The sequence below is a fragment of the Canis aureus genome, chromosome 21, assembly GCF_053574225.1.
Source record: "Canis aureus isolate CA01 chromosome 21, VMU_Caureus_v.1.0, whole genome shotgun sequence".
NCBI classification, from domain to species: Eukaryota; Metazoa; Chordata; class Mammalia; order Carnivora; family Canidae; genus Canis; species Canis aureus.
Window position 1 is genome coordinate 50520117 of NC_135631.1, and position 6862 is coordinate 50526978.

General features: G+C 40.8%; 1 pseudogene; it reads left to right on the forward strand.

Moving 5' to 3' along the window:
• On the forward strand, positions 1 to 129 carry LOC144293529 (U4 spliceosomal RNA; annotated as a pseudogene).
• Positions 130 to 6862: the final 6733 nt, after the last annotated feature.

Consider the following 6862-nt stretch of genomic DNA (forward strand, 5'->3'; position numbering starts at 1 on the left):
AGCTTTGCGCAGTGGCAGTATTGTAGCCAATGAGGTTTATCCAAGGCGCAATTATTGCTAATTGAAAACAATAATCTTTATTGATGTTTCAGACTTCCTATAATTTCATTTGGGTGGTATCTAGAGGTAAGATTGGACGTGATATCAGTTATTGGCATGAGTAAGACAGTTCAGGTGTACTGTATATCCTGCTGTCTTCTTACCATGACTCAACCAGTCCAAGGAAAACAACAGAAAATGAGTTCCTAGTGGTTGTCTCATTGTAATCAAATGACTTTGACTTAGAGATAACACAACACACCTGGAATTTACTAGAAGAGTGCTTACAGTCTATTTCAGCATTAAAAATGTGATATTAATTAGTGGATGAAAATTAGTGCTCAATCTTCAGGGCAGTGCACTTTTTTTTCTGACTTCTTGAAGATTAACGGGGATACCAAATATTTATGAAATTGCACCCTCTGTTTCTCACAAACATGGATAAAATAGCTTAAAAATGTTTAACTGTAGCTAAAATGAAAATCACAGAGATGATAGAATTTCCAACTAAGCTAGCAAAGATTGGAAAAACTACACACAAAATACAACATTAATTACCAACTTAATTAGGATCTGTAATATGTTTGATTAATAGATATATAAAGTGATACGTTTGTAATAGCCTAAAGTAAATATACATGGTATTAAAAATGAGGATATTTACCACCTATCTCAGATGAAAATGTAAAAGGAAATGGAGCACAATCCATACATAAAAATCTGTAATGGGAAGGACAGCAAAGAAAGATAACCGGAGAAGAATTCAGACAGAATTACACACGACAATGAAGAACAAAACAAAACCCATTTAAATAAGGGGACATAAAACATGAATGTATAGCTCAAATGGGAATAAAACAAATAGAAATGAAAAATATTTTTCTTTCTCAGGAATCAAAGAAGAGAAAACTTAATCACTTTTCAGTGATTTTATATATGTAGGGTCAGTGCATTCAGGGTGAAGCTAGACATTTATTTATTCCTTTTGGTGGCATCCTAAAATTTTGAGAACAATATGGGAAAAAAAACACAATCACACTTCAGGATCTTTAAAAATATGTATATAGCCTTGGAGCCACTGAATTTACTTTTAAAGCAACAAGTCCAAATGTAGTGCTCATCCAAATGCCACTTTTCAAGGCATGGGACAGATAGACAAACACAGCACAGCCGGCCATCTGCCATCTAACCTGTCAGGGAGAAACAACCACCTGCACCTGTCCCAAGCTAGCCTTTACAACAGAAATCGTGTGGTTCTCAGTCCAACAAGACCTGGGGAGAGGCTCGCTTGCCCTCCTGGACTTCCCAGGATGGGTGAGTCCTCAGTCTCATTTCCCTCCTGCTGAGAATTGTTCACAGCTCCTTTCAGACTGTTTAAGAGACCAGAGGAGCTTGAAGAGTCCTCAAGTTCTGCAGAAACCATAAAGGTGACCCAATGCAAGAAAATGTAGTATTTCTGCAGTCCAGGGACACTGGCTCCAGACATCAGCTCCCCAAGGCTGCTGCTGCACTGGCGGCCCTCCCGGCTGGAGGTCTGAGCCCTCCTGACTGCAGGGTGGAGGGGAGAGGGGGCTAAAGGGAGAGTGGGAGGTGCTTGCAAAGTCCTGAAACCTCCCAGACCCCCCCCCCCCACCCCCAGAGCCAAGGCTGTCTTCACAGGGGATGTGCACACTGCTCTGAGGGGAACAGACATCTCTGGTTAAATGCAAGAAATTTATGTTTAGCTAAAGGACTTGTAATGGAATTACTGCTTTTGTTTTTGGTGTACTCATAAAGCGGGCGAACAACCTGCAGGATCTGGCCCAGCAGAGCACAGTTACTAAATCAAGAAGGAGCTGCCTTAATAACCAAGATGGAAATGGTGAAGGAACTCTTTAATGGTCCTCAGAGACTCTAAATGGATTCCGAGACCCCATGTGAATATTCAGGGGAGCATTTTCTAGAACATCAAGTAAATACAATCTTTCTGCTTTCTATATAAAGGAAAAGTAATATTTTGTAATGTAATGTTGCCAATAAAATGGTCATTCTGAAGACTGTGCAGAAACCTGAAGCAATGCAGAATTTCCATGGCAAATTGAAATTGGAAGATTTTATTTATTTATTTATTTATTTATTTATTTATTTATTTATTTATTTATGAGAGAGATTAGGGAGGGAGGGAGGGAGTGAGGGAGAGAGGGAGAGAGGGGCAGAGGGTGAGGGAGAGAGAAGGAATCTCCAGCCTACTGCCTACTGAGCATGGGCTCAATCTCAGACCCTGAGATCATGACTTGAGCCCAAATCAGGAGTCCCATGGTCAGACGGAGGCGTGCCACACATATGCACAGGTATGGGTGCGATGATGACAATGTTAAGTGTAAAAATTATCTTCCTGAGCGATAACATGCAAACAAATAAGCAGTGATTTTGCCAGGGTAGAGAACAAAGGCAGCATGTCATTCGTGGTTTTATTTTTTTTTATTTTTTTTAAGTTAAGGCTCTGTTAGTGTTTTGATACAGATTTATATCTCATTTTTTGCACATCTGATAATTGAAGTGTCAACTTTATAAGATGCACATTGTGGCAACAAAATCAATTTCTTCTTCTTTTTTTTTTTTGGGAGATTTTATTTATTTATTTATTCATGAGAGACACAGGGAGAGGCAGAGACACAGGCAGAGGGAGAAGCAGGCTCCATGCAGGGAGCCCGATGTGGGACCTGATCCCAGGACTCCAGGATCACACCCTGGGCCAAAGGCAGACACTCAGCCACTGAGCCACCCAGGGATCCCCAAATTTCCTCTTCTTAAAAGTAATTTAAACGTGTATTTCAAGCTTGTAGGGGATTTTGAGTTAATGATTAGCATAGAGATCAATTTACTATATTTGTTTATTTTTCTTTGTTGCCACTTTGCTTTAAATTAAATGATCAGTTTTTAAAACACCAAGAACCGACTTAATGACTAATGAAGAGGTAAGGGGCAGAAAGAAAGATACCTGCAGGGGCACCTGGGGGGCTTAGCAGCTGTGTGTGTCTGCCTTTGGCTCAGGTGGTGATCCCAGGGTTCTGGAATCGAGTCTCACAGCATCGGGCTCCCCACAGGAAGCCTGCTTCTCCCTCTGCCTGTGTTTCTGCCTGTCTCTGGGTCTCTGTGTCTCTCTCATGACTAAATAAAATCTTAAAAAATGAATAAATAAAAATAAGTAAATAAATAAAAAGGAAGATACATACAGATTGACAGAGACAACTTTAATTAGGAGTAAATGATTGAGGATACTGTTAAAAGCACTGTGTGCAGTATACTCTGGGTTGGTAATAACTTCCATCTGAGACAATGGCGAAAATCCTAATATTAAAATATAATATGGTACTTTCTAGTCAAAGGAGATCAATCTGGAAAGGGGCAAACATAAATATACCATTCTGAAATAAGTTCTTTTTGTTAAATTTCAGGCTCCATGTTAGTAATTTTTTTTCATTAGTAAATTTATAATAAACTGCACTATTCTCTTTTTCAATTAATTTTTCATATGGATGTGGAAGCGATGTATCCCGAAAGTCCCAGCTGAGATATTGTTAAACATTTTTTCCCACCTTAACAAGTGTGAGAAGAGTGTCTTACACATTCGTTTCTAGGAGTTTTCTAGATCTCTTAATTGTTTAAGCTAAAAAGAAAGAGAAACTAAATCCCAGGTGTGGGATAAGGTCAGGACTCTTTCACTTGCAAATGACAGAAAAAAACAAAACAAAGAACCCCCACACTCTGATTGATTTAAGGCAAAAAAGAGAATTTACAAGCTGGCTACTGGCTACTGGCTACTGAAAAGCCTTGAGTGGTGTTGGCAAGGACAGTCTGGGAGCCAATCTGGCTGATGGCCTGTTGTAAAGCCAGCAAGTTAGGAGGGGTTTTTTGCACTTTTTAAATGGTTGGAGAAAAAAAAACAAAAACAAAAACAAAAACCAAAGAAGGATAATGCTTTAGGGCACATACAAATTATGTGAAATTCAAATATCACTATCTATAAATAAAATTTTTGGAACATAGCCTTGCTCATTAGGTTACATATCATCTGTGGCTGTGTTTGTGCTATGAGGACAGCAGAGTAGTCACAACAGAGACCACAGGCCCGCAAAACCTAACATGTTTACTAGTTGACCCTTTACAAAAAATAGTTTTCACCCCTGCCCTAGCTGTATGATGGCACTGACGCTCAAATTATGCCTGTGGACGTCATCTCACTGTCTCCCACTTTTGCTTTTCTGTGTTTCGTTTCCATTTTCATCTTGTGGGGGCAAGAGTGCAGAAAGGCATGACACGCTTCTATCCTCTCAGTCAAGGAAAGAGGGAGGGAGTGTCTCTGTCCCATTCCGTTCAGAGAACCAGAATTGAATCCCGTTGGCCTGTGTCCACCTATGTGCCAGTCACTTTGGCCAGGGCAGGTGGTACTCTGATCAGATATGGATCACTTACTTGCCCATCCCTGGAGCTGGGGATGGGTCACTCTACCCCAACCACATAGACGGAGTCAAAATGGTTTGCCGAGGAAGTATATTTAGGTGCTATTAGCAGGAGTGCTGGATGCTGGACCAACCCAAGCAATCTGAATCCACTGAGGATGGTCTTCAAGCTTAAGAAATCTTTCTTACAGGAGAAGGATACGTTGAACTTAAGAATAGAAAAGACTGCCTGGAGGGACGCCTGGGTGGCTCCGCAGTTGAGCATTAAGGCATGATCCTGGAGTCCCGGGATCGAGTCCCACATCGGGCTCCCTGCAGGGAGCCTGCTTCTCCCTCTGCCTGTGTCTCTGCCTCTCTCTGTGTGTCTCTCATGAATAAATAAATAAAATCTTAAAAAAAGAAAGAAAGAAGAAAGAAAGAAAGAAAGAAAGAAAGAAAGAAAGAAAGAAAAAGAAAGAAGGAAAGATAGAAGAAAGACTGCCTGGAGCTGATGAAATTATTACAAATATATGCAAAATTGCCCTCAGTACTACATTTAGCACAGACTTGGTTGCCATTTTCACTGCACTTTTGTCCAAACTAAAAAAAATAATAAAAAAGCTTATTTTGAATTTCTATAATGGAAATATATCTTAAAAAGTGAATTGAAAGTTAATGGGGAAATATGATTTACCAAAACAGCAACAATCAGAACAACAAAAAGTCATTAGAGGGACGACGGGGTGGCTCAGTGGTTGCGCATCTGCCTTTGGCTCAGAGCTTGATCCCAGGGTCCTGGAGCCGAATCTCGCATTGGGCTCCCCACGGGGAGCCTGTTTCTCCCTCTGCCTGTGTCTCTGCCTCTCTTTTGTGTGTCTCATGAAAAAATAAATAAAATCTTTTTTAAAAAGTCGTTAGAAATAACTCAGCTTTGTAAAGGCAAAGAAATCTAAAGATGAAGTAAAACATTTATTGCCTTACAAATTCTCCACTGATAACACCAAATCTCCCTCACCTTAAGCCAGATATACCTGGGCACTGCCTATCCTGTCTAAGGGTAAAGAGTGGATACCCTAAAGGCCCCCAAGGGCTACATTTCTTCTTCTTCCCTTCCTTAACTTGACAAATACTCACAAATCATCTTTGTGTAAAATGTTGTGTTTGTCCCTGGGACTCAATGATGAGTAATCTCCGTGCTCATCCTCCCCACACCCCTACCCTGTCTCCAAGATTAGAGTTGAGGAAGAGAGACATTGATCAACTTATGTAATATATAGGGACCTATGAACAAGTATATTAGGTATTAGGGGAGCTTAATTCTGTGTGTGTGCATACAATGGGGTCCAAAATGTGTAGGGATCCTGAAGACTTAACATTTGAGTTGAGATCTCAGGACTGGCCAAATGAGGGGTGGTGGAAAGGATTGAGCATGTTCCAAGAAGAGGGATAGAATATGTCAAAGCCTTGAGGCCAAAGGGAGCATGATATGTTCTACAAACTGAAAGAAGGTGAGACTTCAATAATAGAGAATCAGCATACGTTGAGATGGGCCTAGAAATAAAAGCAAGAGTCAGATCATTCAGGAATATATGGACCATGTAGAAATTGAAGTTTTATTCTATGGTTATAGTGGGATAACATAGTCAGATTTGTATTTTATTTCATTTTATTTATTATTATTTTTTTTATTTATGATAGGCACACAGTAAGAGAGAGAGAGGCAGAGACACAGGCAGAGGGAGAAGCAGGCTCCATGCACCGGGAGCCCGACATGGGACTCGATCCTGGGTTTCCAGGATCGCGCCCTGGGCCAAAGGCAGGTGCCAAACCGCTGCGCCACCCAGGGATCCCAGATTTGTATTTTAAAAAGATAACTCTGGGGCAGCCCGAGTGGGCCAGTGGTTTAGCACTGCCTGCAGCCTGGGGTGTGATCCTGGAGACCTGGAATCGAGTCCCACGCCGGGCTCCCAGGATGGAGCCTGCTTCTCCCTCTGCCTGTGTCTCTGCCTCTCTCTCTGTATGTGTCTCAATAAATAAAATCTTAAAAAAAAAATAAAAAAAAAAGATATCTCTGGTGATAAACATGGAGAATGGATTGGAGGAGACCAAGAGTAGAGGTGGAAAAACCAATTAAGTGTGGTTCCAGAAAGAAAAAAGAGAGAGATAATTGGTAGGTTTATATGTGAGGATTAAGGGAGAGGGAGATAATGAGGATCATGCTAAGTTTCTGCCTTGCTCAAGTGGGTAGATGGGCTCATTCATCAAGATTAGAACTATTAAAGACAATCAGATTGCAATGGGTGAGTTTGTACTGAACATGTTCAATTTTTTTTTTAAGATTTTATTGATTTATTGAACAGAGAGACACGGAGAAAGAGAGGGAGCGCACAAGCAGGCAGAGG